Raw genomic sequence first — 12,009 nt, forward strand, 5'->3', positions numbered from 1 at the left:
CGAGTGGAATAAGGAAACTTGCCTAAGGTTTTGCCCTGTCCGGTAATTAAACCTGAGTCCTCTCGCTTGTGAGGCGATGCTCTAACCAATATGCTACAGGATTCCATGATAGATAGCGAACCTGTCTGACTAATAGCTACTACATGGACCCAGCAGCAGAGACGGTGGTTGGAGCAGCCAAAGTACAGGCCAAAATAAGAATGAAGCAGTTCCAAGGGAATGCATGGCTTTTCTAAAGAGTAGTGCTCCACCAGCTCAAAGAATATCAAACGCACCAACACAATAAAGGGAGTGATGTTGTTTTAGACAAAAGCACTTGCAATGAAACGCACGACAGCACTGCAAGCAATGAACGGTCCCTCATCACTTGGATTTGTATGCCATCAAGTGCGGGATCTGAGAGCCCAGTGCATCAGTTCATTTGTTGCATGTTAATTGATGTTCAAACCAGGGTACTGAAGAATCAGCCCCAGGCAGTGCTTGGGGTCTGCGGCTGCTGCTGCAAATATAAATATGTGCAGAAGTATCATCTTAATTGTTGATGGGAGTGACTCTGTACACATTGTTTTGGCCGAGCACTAAGCATCAGTTGAGTTACTGCAGTAAAACCTGCTACTAAATATCACGCGTGCGTGGGGGTCAGCTCCAATTCACACATTCAATGCCGTGGATCCCACCAACACAGAGGAACGGAATTTGGGAGCTGGTCATAGAGAGAAAAAGCAGAATGTTTTCATCTATCTCTGTTCAATAAATGCTTACACATGGCATTCATCTCTGTGCACATACTCAAGAAGAAGTTGCATTTTTATATGGTTTATCATGTCAAAGTGTCTCAAAGTGTTTCACAAACACTGAAGTGTGGCAATTTTTTGTGTGTAGACGAACAGCAGCCATTTCGTATACAGCTGCAAGATAAACAACCAATTTTATCTGGGGGATGGTTGGTCAGGATACTGGGAGAATCTCATTTCGCTTTGTGAATAGTGTCACTGGGTTTCAAAGATCCCATCGACACCTTGGTTTCATGTCTCATCCAATGGGCAGGGCAACACCTGCAACAATGCAGGGCTCTCCCAGTGCTGAAATATCAATCCAGGCTGTGTTAAATCCACTCACTATCTTTTGACCCAGAGGTTAGTATTACCAGCTATATACTGCAATGTGCGACTCTTATATAAGAGGCTAACCAGAGTTAGCAAGGATGGAATGAATTCCGTAAATCTGTGTGAAAGAAAAACACTTCTCTATTCAGCCTTGATTCTCCAAAGTCTGCAATGGGTGTGGGGGTGGTGGTGGAGAGCAAGTGTGTATGTGTGTGTGTATATATATATATATATATAGAGAGAGAGAGAGAGAGAGAGAAGAGGAAACTGCAGTCCTTACCACAGTCAGTGCCATGGACCTGTTTGACTCCTCAGGTCTTTGAATTGGAGCATCTCACCCCATTGGGGAATAGAGTAAAGGGAAACAAAAATCCCTTGAAAATCTTTGCCCAAATTGAAGTTTAGCCTCCGAGACAATACAGTAACTTTGTTTTAAAAAGGGAAAAAAAAGTATCGAGGAAGGCCTGCTTCTGAGAAGGTAGTGTGCTCACCAGAGAAGAGCAATTATCAGCATTTTGATTATTGTGCTGTTTCTCTGCAGCTCTAGTGAACCAGCAATCATCAGCATGGGCAGAAGCGCCCCAGATCAGGAGGGACAGGATTAGAGAGCAGCGGGCTTCAGCCTGGGATTTGCATGCAGCTATTGAAAATCAAGACACCAGAAAATAGAACTTAATTGTAAAATGTGCTCAGTGAGTTGAAACCAGCCAGGTCCTGCGGTTGATCTGCTGTGAGACGTAGTTAAAACGACAAGAGAAAAGCGGCAGTAATTACCGCTTCAGGAATTCCACTGGAATTAAAAAGGGAAAGAAAGCAAAACACTAACAGGAGACAATCAACCCAAAGAATCTAATTTAATTCAACAGCCCGAGTGCACACGATTTATCAGCAGATCACTATGACACCAGTATTTAGAGCTAATGTCATCAAGCCTCCAGAAAAAAACACTAAACACTTCTTTGCTTCAGGCCAGGAACCAACCAAGATTTAAAATAGCATCTCTTGAAGGGATCTTGGTTGGAGGGAAGCTTTCTGAAGCCACTTCAATGGAAACGGGTCCACGATACTCCTGAGCTCCCGTTGCAGTGTGCTCTACCTCCCGTATCCTGCATGCTAAATTCCCTAGTGCAGTCCACCACAATATTGCGTTCACATCAATGTAAGCAAGAGAGGCCACTCAAACACAGCAAATTGTGTTTTCTGCCCACTGGAGGTCTGAGTACAGGGTGCCAATGTGAAGACTGCCTTGTGTTCACCCATAATCTGCAAACTGGTATCCTGCAGGCATTAGTACATGAGTTTGTGGAAACAAGAGCGCCTCTCAGAATTGAACTCGACACAGTGACCCCGAATTACCTTGTGGCTTGGTCGCTGACAGTTTTCAGAAACTGGAGCTTCTATAGCTAGTTATGACATTGGCCTGTGCTAACCTGGTATCACAAGACATGTAATAGTGCTCTGCTAAACTGTAAATCTTACATTTGGCTTCACTGATGATAGTAATTGTACCAATTCATGCCTAAAAGCTCATTACCGAGGAATTCAGCTTTGTTAAAAGTACTTTCCCGCAAACTACATTGCAATCTATAGACAAACCCGTTGAAGAAATCACTTCTATTGAGCAACCACCTGCTGTCAATCACCACCCTGGAACGGTCTGAACCTATTTTCCATAATAAACCACCTCTATTCAGCAACCACCCGTCTAACACAACCAGTGGCCATTCTTTTTCTTTTTTTAAGCTCTGTCGATGTACAGACACCCTTTTCAGTGGCCAGTTCTTAGTGAATTTAAGTGACTTACTTAATGCAATATCAATTTCTGCAGGCTAGGGAGGGGCAAAGAGAGACGTTGAAAAGTGAATACTCCCCTAACCTGAACTTACAGTGAGTCAAGACGCAGTTCATCCCACTGTGAAATAAGAGTCCACTAATGGGAATGATTTGGTTTGTCTTAGATATCTGCAGTTTCCACATGCTGCAGGCACAACTCCTTGTATCAGGTCGTTGCTCAGAGAAATTGCTGTGCAAGATCTCTAGTGCTCTCTGCTGGATAATTTTACCCCTACAGTTAGCAACTGCACTAAAGCTGGACATTGTGGTCTGCCAAATACCAATGACATATCTTTTTGTTGAGCAAATGTCAAATCAAAGTGCAATTTGACATGAGAAAGCTCTATCAAATGCAAGTCACATAATTATTTCAAGTAATAAGCACAATTCACTGTCCTTTTGCACTCCTGACAAAAACCCTCTCAGTTTGCAGCTGAATCCGAAAAATAGGACACATTAGTTTTATTCTTCTGGCCAACACTGCGGGGAAAAACATTACAAAGAATTGGACATTGTGGATAGCATAGAGGAGGTGCAGTGCTTCACATACAGATGAAGTACACAGCTTCATGGAACGGGGTGGGGGGGGGAAGGCATGGAGAGAAGCCAGTATCCCACAGAGGCAGCCTTTGCGATATCACCAAGTGGTGGATATATTTCAACTTACTGATTTTTCGGCGTAGCTTGCACCCCAGTTGCCTTGTTCATTGCTGGCTCACGCAGTTTGATCATGGTGAGCAACTTGTCAACTAACATCAACGATGTCCCCTTCACGTTTATCTGTATTAAACCCAATTTGCCAGTCCATACCGTCGAGTGCACTTTGCAACATCTTTCCTACTTCCTCAGATTTCACAATCTCCCCTGCCCCCTCCAATCTTCTATTCAACCAGTTTTTTTCTCCCTTGCATGCTTTAGGGAGTTTAATATCCTCTGCATCTCTTAGCACCTCAGCTTCTAACCTTGGAACTCCCTCCTTTCTATCCATCCATTTGCTCTATCTCTATCTTTGAGTGCTCTGAGACCTTACCCTGTGAAGGGTGCTAGATAAATGCAAGTTGTTATATCTGCCTTTAAGTCCCACCTAAAATCCTACTCCTTTGATCACATCTACAGTCACCTTTCCCTTCTGCCTAGCTCAGGTCCAACCCCGACTTTGAGAAGTGCTCCAAGATGTGATCCTACATGAATTCCACTATATAAGGGCTAGTCGTTAGTAATTGTTGTTATTTGCAGTCAAAATGTTGGATAAAATGTTTCAGTACTCGGCTCTGAATCTGCATAAAATGGCACCGTCAGCGCAGAGGCCCACAGGTGCAACAATCAGTTACACGCAACCTCAATTGTGGTTCCTACTGGGGAATTTTCACCAGTAGAGTGACTGCCAAGCTTTTGTTTTCCCAATATAGAAACTGCTTCAAATGTTAATCAAGCTCAAGAAGGAAAGCTTGATTTCACTTCATTCGCGCACCATCTCCACCAGTGATTAAACTTTAGTCGTTGCCACTTGTTATAATTACAGCATTATTAACAACCGATTCATTCACAACTGCACTGTTACTCAACAGCAGCTGGGAGAATTGGGAGTAATTATAACTCAAGCCACATCTTTTAATAACTAGCTCTCCAAGGGGCCCATTTAGAAAAATGCAATCGCATGTGAATCAGCCCTTATTGTACAACGCAAACAACTAGACTGAGAATCCACATTGGAAATCACTGTGCTCAGCCCATGGCAAAATCATCCAAAGCACTCGCTCAACTGTATTCACCTATTTCTTCTTCACCCATTTTTGCTACATACAAGCTCTTAACCCACGTAGCAATCTGTGTAGTAGTCACCTCTCCCTTCTCTTCCGTCTAACACCATCCTTGTGAGTCTGGATCCTGGAAGATATCCTGTGTGAAGGGTGTTAAATACATGTACGTTGTTGTGGTTGTTGAATATAACTGGTTCAGTAGTTTGATGGGGAGGGGGAAGGGGGCAGAAAGGTTTTGTGAAATAACTCAAAGTACTTTTCAAATTGAAGCACTTCATTTTGGTCTTGACTGATAAGATGCACAAGTTGGAGGGCAGGAAAAAGAGGAGAAATTGACAACACTGACCCGTGTTCTCAACATTGTTGCCCCAACTAGTGACACTGCTTCCTCATCTCTGGGACTTTGGTACCAACCTCACCCTGAAAGATTGGATTAAGTTTTTTTTTTAAAACTACCAGATTCACGGGGTTTACAGCACAACAAGACCAATCTCGTCAAGTCTCACTGGTTTCCTGTAGCTCAGTGGTTAGAGCACTCGCTTTGCAAGCGAGAGACCTGGGTTCAATTCCAGGCGGAGGGAGAAACCTTGGGCAAGTTTCCTTACTCCACACAGAGCCTAATAATAATCCCTCCAAAACCAAAAACAATAATAAACTGGTCATTTTCAATCTACGACTGTTTGTGGGACAATTGGCTGCCGCGTTCGCCCACAAAAATACAGTCAATTCACTTTACAGTGTGTTCTGTGAAGCGCTTTGGGATGTCCTCCTGACGTGAAAAGCGCTATATCAAATGCAAGGATTATTATTATTTCTGGTGGGTGCAGGTTCACAACACTTGCAGCCCACAATCAGTGGCTCAGATAGATCACAGCTCAAGGTGTTATGGTAAACAAACCTTTTGGTAAAACAAGCCTCTACTGCGGGAACCAACATATTGTCTCTGCTGTGGATTTGGCCTAGGAGCAATTACAAGAGCCGAAGCACTGAGGGCAGCTTCACTCTGCAAAAGGCTCATGCTAAAGCTCACTATGAAACACTCAACAGAAACTTGGTGCTTTGAGTGGAAACTCTGGAATTCTCTCCCTCAATTTCACTGCCTTGCGCCCTTTCTCCCCTTTTTCAAGTCCAGCCTGAAAATCTTCCTTTTCGATCGTGCTTATGGTCACCCACACCCTGGCTCGGAGTCAGGCTCCACCTCTGTTAAGCACTTTGAGATGCTACTGTCTGTGATATATTCATGATGTGCAAAGACAAAGGTATTGACATACAGGCCAAAAATGACTAAAGACCTCAATGAACCCAAAAATGTCTTTGTAATTTTCATTCTCTCATGGGTGCTTTCCCGGAGTGCGAGTTGCATGTGACTGGACGACTGAATGGATCGCGCAGCACATTCATAAACATGAATGTTAATCCAAACTGCCAACGTCATTCACTTAAAATTGATAAACGACTACTGCAATGAGTCTCATCGAAACCTCAACGTGCATGTACATTGACTGGAGATGTGTCAATTTGGCAATTACCCTCACTTAGCTTTGCGCTCCTAAACTATATATCTAGACCCTTGCCTCGACATAGCATCGGTTGGAACTTCATCAAATACCTGAACAATTCAGAGAAATTATTTCATTTCAAAGAAGGGATTCTCAGATGCCCAATGATTGGAAAAATGAGGGACCTAGTTTACTGTAACAGAAAGTCAGAAGGTACGAGTCCTAACCTTTCCTGTGTTAGACGATTTGAACCAGAGCAGTCTCAAGAGGTACCATAACTGGACTTGATATCCCATCTCAGTTGGTAGCACTTTCACTTCTGAGACAGATGGCTGTGGGTTCAACTTCCGTAGTAGGAACTCACTGGCTGACACTCCAATGCAATGTTGGGGGTGTTCCTGCAATCCTGGAGAGGCAGTTTTCTGATGAGATATGAAAACGAGACCCTGATAGCCTGCTCATTAAAGATCCTATAGCATATTCAAAAAAGGGAGTTTCCCTCCGGTGTCTTGGCCAACATTCCCCCAAATAAACTTCATGGCTATTTGTGAAACATTGCAGTGCGCAAAATTGCCTATAAATACAGTCACTACACTTTAGACATCGACAACGTGCTAAGATGCTATATCAAATGCAATTATTATTATTATTATTCCTACTACTTTGCAGTACTTGCTCTGCACTTCAAATGCAATATCAATAGACGCTATATCAAAAGCAAAGATTATTATATAGCCAGGGCTCGAAAAACAAAAAATTAGAACAACCACTCTTGACTGGAGAGTGCATCAGTAGACCTTGGACACAATTGAGCTCAGTTACACCTTACTTTCTCCCTCCACCCCCCCCCCCGCCGCCCAATCCCCCAGACCTAGTGAGCTTCTGAAGGCCTTGAAGTACACTCTCCAATGATAGGTGGATGTAGGAGGGCTTTGCCTCAAGGAAACAATGTCAGTATCTGACAACTGAACCTTGCTACTTTTACCTTTTTGCATTTCTCCCTTGTTCTCCAGGAGGCACTGGTTCTCAGTGAGTGCATGAGGAAGATCTTTGTTGAGACATCTTTCTAATGCAGGATATAGTAGTCAGGGAAATTAAGAAAGATTCAGATAGATTTTTCTTTCAAAGGGAATCAGCCTGCTTTCATACTGCAGTTCAGACTGCAACACCCAAGATGACGCTGTGCTTGGGTTTCGAGAAGGGAAGACACGGTGCTATTCTGTGCATGCACAAAACTGCTGTTGTTATCATTTTCCCACAGAATTCTTTTCATATTCTTCCTTTTGAATTATATAACCATCCAAATGGGAATAGTGCATTATTTCCAATATAACAGGCCTGTGATACATTTGCAATTAAACCTCTCATGCATGTCACTAGGTGAATAACAGAGAACATACAAACAAGCGACGACAACAAATTCCATTGATATAGTGTCTTTCACATGAGGAAGACGTCCCAAGGCACTGGACAGTGAAGGGCTTTCACGTGAGCTGGGGGTTGGAATCAAGAGAGTTGGAGGGCAAGGAGGGTGGAGGTTGGAGGATGACCTAAGGCACGGTCAAAGAGGAAGGCCTTGAGAAGGTCTTTGGAAGAGGCAAGGGAGGGAGTGAGACAGGAGGGTCCAGGACGGAATTCCAGAGCGTGGGTGCAGAAAGGCTGAAACCCCAACCTCTGACAGTGGAGCAGACTGGACGGGAAGCAGAGGGTGGGAAACAGGAATCAGGCCACTACCTGCTGAGTGGAGTAAGCAGGTAGGTTGGTAACATTTTAGTAGGTCGCAGAGGTAGGGAGGAGCAGACTTAGAGGACTTTTAAAGAGGACAAGGATATTGAACCCGTTCCTCTGGGGCATTGGGAGCCAGTGAAGCTGGGTAAGGATAGAGATGATCGACTCACGGAGCTTAGTGCGGGAGGGGATATGAGCTGCAGAGTTCTGAATACTCTGCATCTTGTGGAGGGAAGAGATGGGAAGTCTGGCGAGCAGGGATTTAGCATAGTCAAGCCTGGACAAGCTGAAAGCACAGATGAGGGTCTCGGCAGCCTGAGGGGAGAGATGGTGGCAGAGGGAGGCATTGTTACAGAGGTGGGGAAAGGCAGAACGGATCATGGAAAGGTATGTGACAAGGTTCACAAAGTTGCAGAGTCTCTCTGGATGTATTTTACTCATCTGCAACAAGCTTTCATTTGTCATACAATCAGAAATTAAAACAGATGTTATTCTAAACCTTGCCAGCAAGCAAAATTTGTCACCAAAACTTTAAACGAGTTTGGATGTAATGAACGCTCGTGATTGCTTTTACGAGTAACCGGCTGCTGCAGATATTACCCTTGTTTATTGTTTGTTCATTATCCATTATAAGACAATAAAACTTACCAGTCCACACTTTGCTGCGCAACACTAGCAGGATTTCATCCGATGGGTTTTCAAGACAGGCACTACACAAAGTGCCAGAAGCTGACGTGTTCACAGGCTGTTGTCTGGAACTTCCAGTTAACTTGCCCACTGAATATTAGTGTAAATAATTCATAGCATGTGCAACAACCACTTCTGAGTAACAACGGAAAAACGCTTCTAGCTAAATCTTTTCAATTGGACAGGGTGCTTTATAAAGCACAGTATTGTTCTGTGGTGGCAGAGAGCCCTCTTGTGTTAGAATAAGAAACGACTGCAGTGTCTTTTCAGTGTCCACATAACAGTAAAATATTGGTTTACTTTTACCAGCATTGAAATTACACTTAGCTGGAAATTTCGGTTCACCAGACCGTATCTCCCTACAATTAGTCTGGCTAGCCGGGGTTTCAATGTAAACTGCACATCAGATGTGTCGAGAGATCATCTTAACCATCACTAATGATTTTAACTTCACTAATAATCTCAGTGCATTACTGATGTTCAATTCAGTCAGTAGTGCCATCATCTCTAGTTCAGAGAGCTGTGGGTTCAAGCCCCATTGATTTCAAATCCTTACTGTACTGAAGAGCACAACATTGTCAGAGGTGCCATCCTTTCAATGGGACATAAAACCAGCTCAATGTCTTCCTATTTTTTGGGGGGGAGGAGTGGGAGGACATCAATGTTCCTGGGACACTATTTGAAAACAAAAGGAAATTTATTTTTCTTGATGTCCTGGTCAACATTCCTCCAGATTCATTGGTCATTCACATCATGGCTGTTTGTGGGACATTATTGGCGTAAATTGGCTGCCACGTGTGTGCCACAAAAAAGATTGATCATAACTCCTTGTGAAGCGAGAGGAGTTATTAATAAAAATCAAGTCTTCTTTAAAGAGCAGTTTGAACACAAAGCTCATTGAACGTTTAATGCTCTAAAGCATTGTTAAACACCTTTCAGACAACTGAGTCCTGTAAGGATGGATTTTTGCCGCTTCATGTGGCTGTGCACTCAGAAGATGTTTCAGTGACAAAACCACCTCGGATACGCATTGTGGTGCATGACGGAGAACTTGAACATTGCACACTACTGACAAATAACTGAATTGTTTTACACAATAGAACTCAAATGGCTTAACTGTTCCATTAACTCAGTTTTATGCAATTCAGATCAGAATTGTTATCATAAGTGATGCCTACTGTTACAGTCTCAGTGCGTTGCATATTTAAAGGTAGGTTGGAGTTTTACTCCAGTGCTGTATCCTGAGTTAAAGAACTGACAAACTTAAGAGAGAAAGCTATTTTTTTCCCTGTAATAAGACATATCAATTTCAGATTAGTGGATTGCTTTAACATATTAAAGTCTAAAGTCTGGAAGGAAAAGTCTTGTTTCAGTGAGTGCATGTGCGTTTCACTTGCACATCCAAAGAGGCTTGCAAAAATGGTAGACATTATAGTGCAAAAGGTGGCTTACTGAGCCAAAATCTTGACTTCCTCCTCCCTAGGAGCTAACTAAATCAAATTCCTTACTCCCTTGATCTTAAGGCTGTTACAGTCTCAGGCTCAACAGCTACTTGTGGCAAAGTATTCCATGTAACAATCTACACTCTGAGGTGTGAGACGTCAGCTGACGATCCCTCACTGATTCTTGTCCACCTTTAAGCCTTGGGCTGGTTTCCACAATGGAAGTGCTCAGAGATGGAGTAAGTCATCTTGCAGCAATATGCAGTCATGTCACGCGTGTGGCGATATCACATGTGTGATGGCCATTGTGCAACATCTGGAATGCGTGACATGATCACGTTCAAGTGCAGTAACTGCTGAGACTTATTGAGGGCAACCTCGCACACTGCCTCGTTCATTTCCCAAAAGCTTCCCCTCTTCCCCCTCGCTCACAGGGGACTTTCTGTTGGCAAGCTAAATGTGAGATCCGTGCAAATACTTCAAAACTGGCACAGCTGCCACAGGCACTTCTCTCCCAGTTAAACTGGTCTGATTAAATTATTCTCAATGCCATCATTCAGCCAGGACAAAATTACATTCCGCCATTGCACCAACATACATTGTCTTAAGCAACTCAGCTGCTTCTCGCTGGGAACTATGGAGGGGGAAAAGGGGAAAACAGGAGGAGATCATCACCAACTGCAACATTACAATGGGAGCGGAGGTAAAAGGGTGTAATATAATTCAGTGTCATGCCAATGCAATGAAATACACATGAAACACTAAAATCTCTCACCCATAGGTCATATTCAAGGCACAGGAAGCTGAGAATTTCACAGGGTGTTGCTGCCAGTACTCTTAATGTACACCAGGTGCCATTTGTTCTTAAAGGAGAACTCCTAATATTCATTGCATGATGTGACTTTTCAATACAGAAACTGACAAATTTTAATTCAGCCCACAGTGTCTGCTTCCTGTTCTTCTAAGTGGTCTTTTTATTATTAATCCCACTGATTTTTGACGAAGTAACAGAGAGGGTGGAAGAAGGTGGTGCAGTTAATGTAGTTTATATGGATTATCAAAAGGCGTTTGATAAAGTGCCACATAAGAGACTTGTAAGCAAAATAGAAGCCCACGGTATTAAAGGGACAGCGGCACAGATACAGAACTGGCTGGGAGACAGAAAGCAGAGAGTGATGGTGAATGGTTGTTTTTCTGACTGGAGGGAAGTGTGCAGTGGTGCCCCCCAGGGGTCAGTATTGGGTCCACTCTTGTTTTTGATCTATATAAATGACCTGGACTTGGTTATAGGGAGTACAATTTCAAAGTCTGCAGATGATATTAAGCTAGGAAAAGTAGTAAACAGTGAGGAGGATAGTAGAAGACTGCAAGAGGACATAGACAGACTGGTAACATGGGCGGACACGTGGCAGATGAAGTTTAATGCAGAGAAATGCGAAGTGATGCATTTTGGGAGGAATAATAAGGAGACAATATTCGCTGATGGTACAATCTTAAAGGGGGTGAAGGAACAGAGAGACCTGTGGGGTTCATATAAGTAAATCTTTGAAGGTGGCAGGACAGGTAGATAAAGCTGTCAAAAAACATACAGGATACTAGTCTTTATCAATAGGAGCATAGAATACAAAAGTCGTGAAGTTATGATGAACCTTTATAAAACACTGGTTAGGCCTCAGCGAGAGACTGTGTTCAGTTCTGGGCACCACACTTCAGGAAGGATGTCAATGCATTGGAAAGAGTGCAAAAGAGATTTACCGGGATGGTAACAGGAATAAGGGATTTCAGTTATCAGGAGAGGCTAGAGAAGGTAGGATTATTCTCCTTGGAGCAGAGGAGGTTAAGAGGAGATTTAATCGAAATTTTCAAAATTATGAGGGGATTCGATAGGATGAATAAGGAGAAACTATTTCCATTGATGGGTGGGTCGGTAACCCAAGGGCATCAAATTTAAAAT

At 43.2% G+C, this 12,009-nt stretch overlaps 1 protein-coding gene across 1 annotated transcript in view; it reads right to left on the reverse strand.

The window, feature by feature from the left end:
- Positions 1-12,009, reverse strand: part of adarb1b (adenosine deaminase RNA specific B1b) — a 145,975-nt gene that overhangs the window by 82,458 nt on the left and 51,508 nt on the right. The gene's annotated exons all lie outside the window — the stretch shown is intronic.

The sequence above is a fragment of the Callorhinchus milii genome, unplaced genomic scaffold (genome assembly GCF_018977255.1).
Source record: "Callorhinchus milii isolate IMCB2004 unplaced genomic scaffold, IMCB_Cmil_1.0 Scaffold6, whole genome shotgun sequence".
NCBI lineage: Eukaryota > Metazoa > Chordata > Chondrichthyes > Chimaeriformes > Callorhinchidae > Callorhinchus > Callorhinchus milii.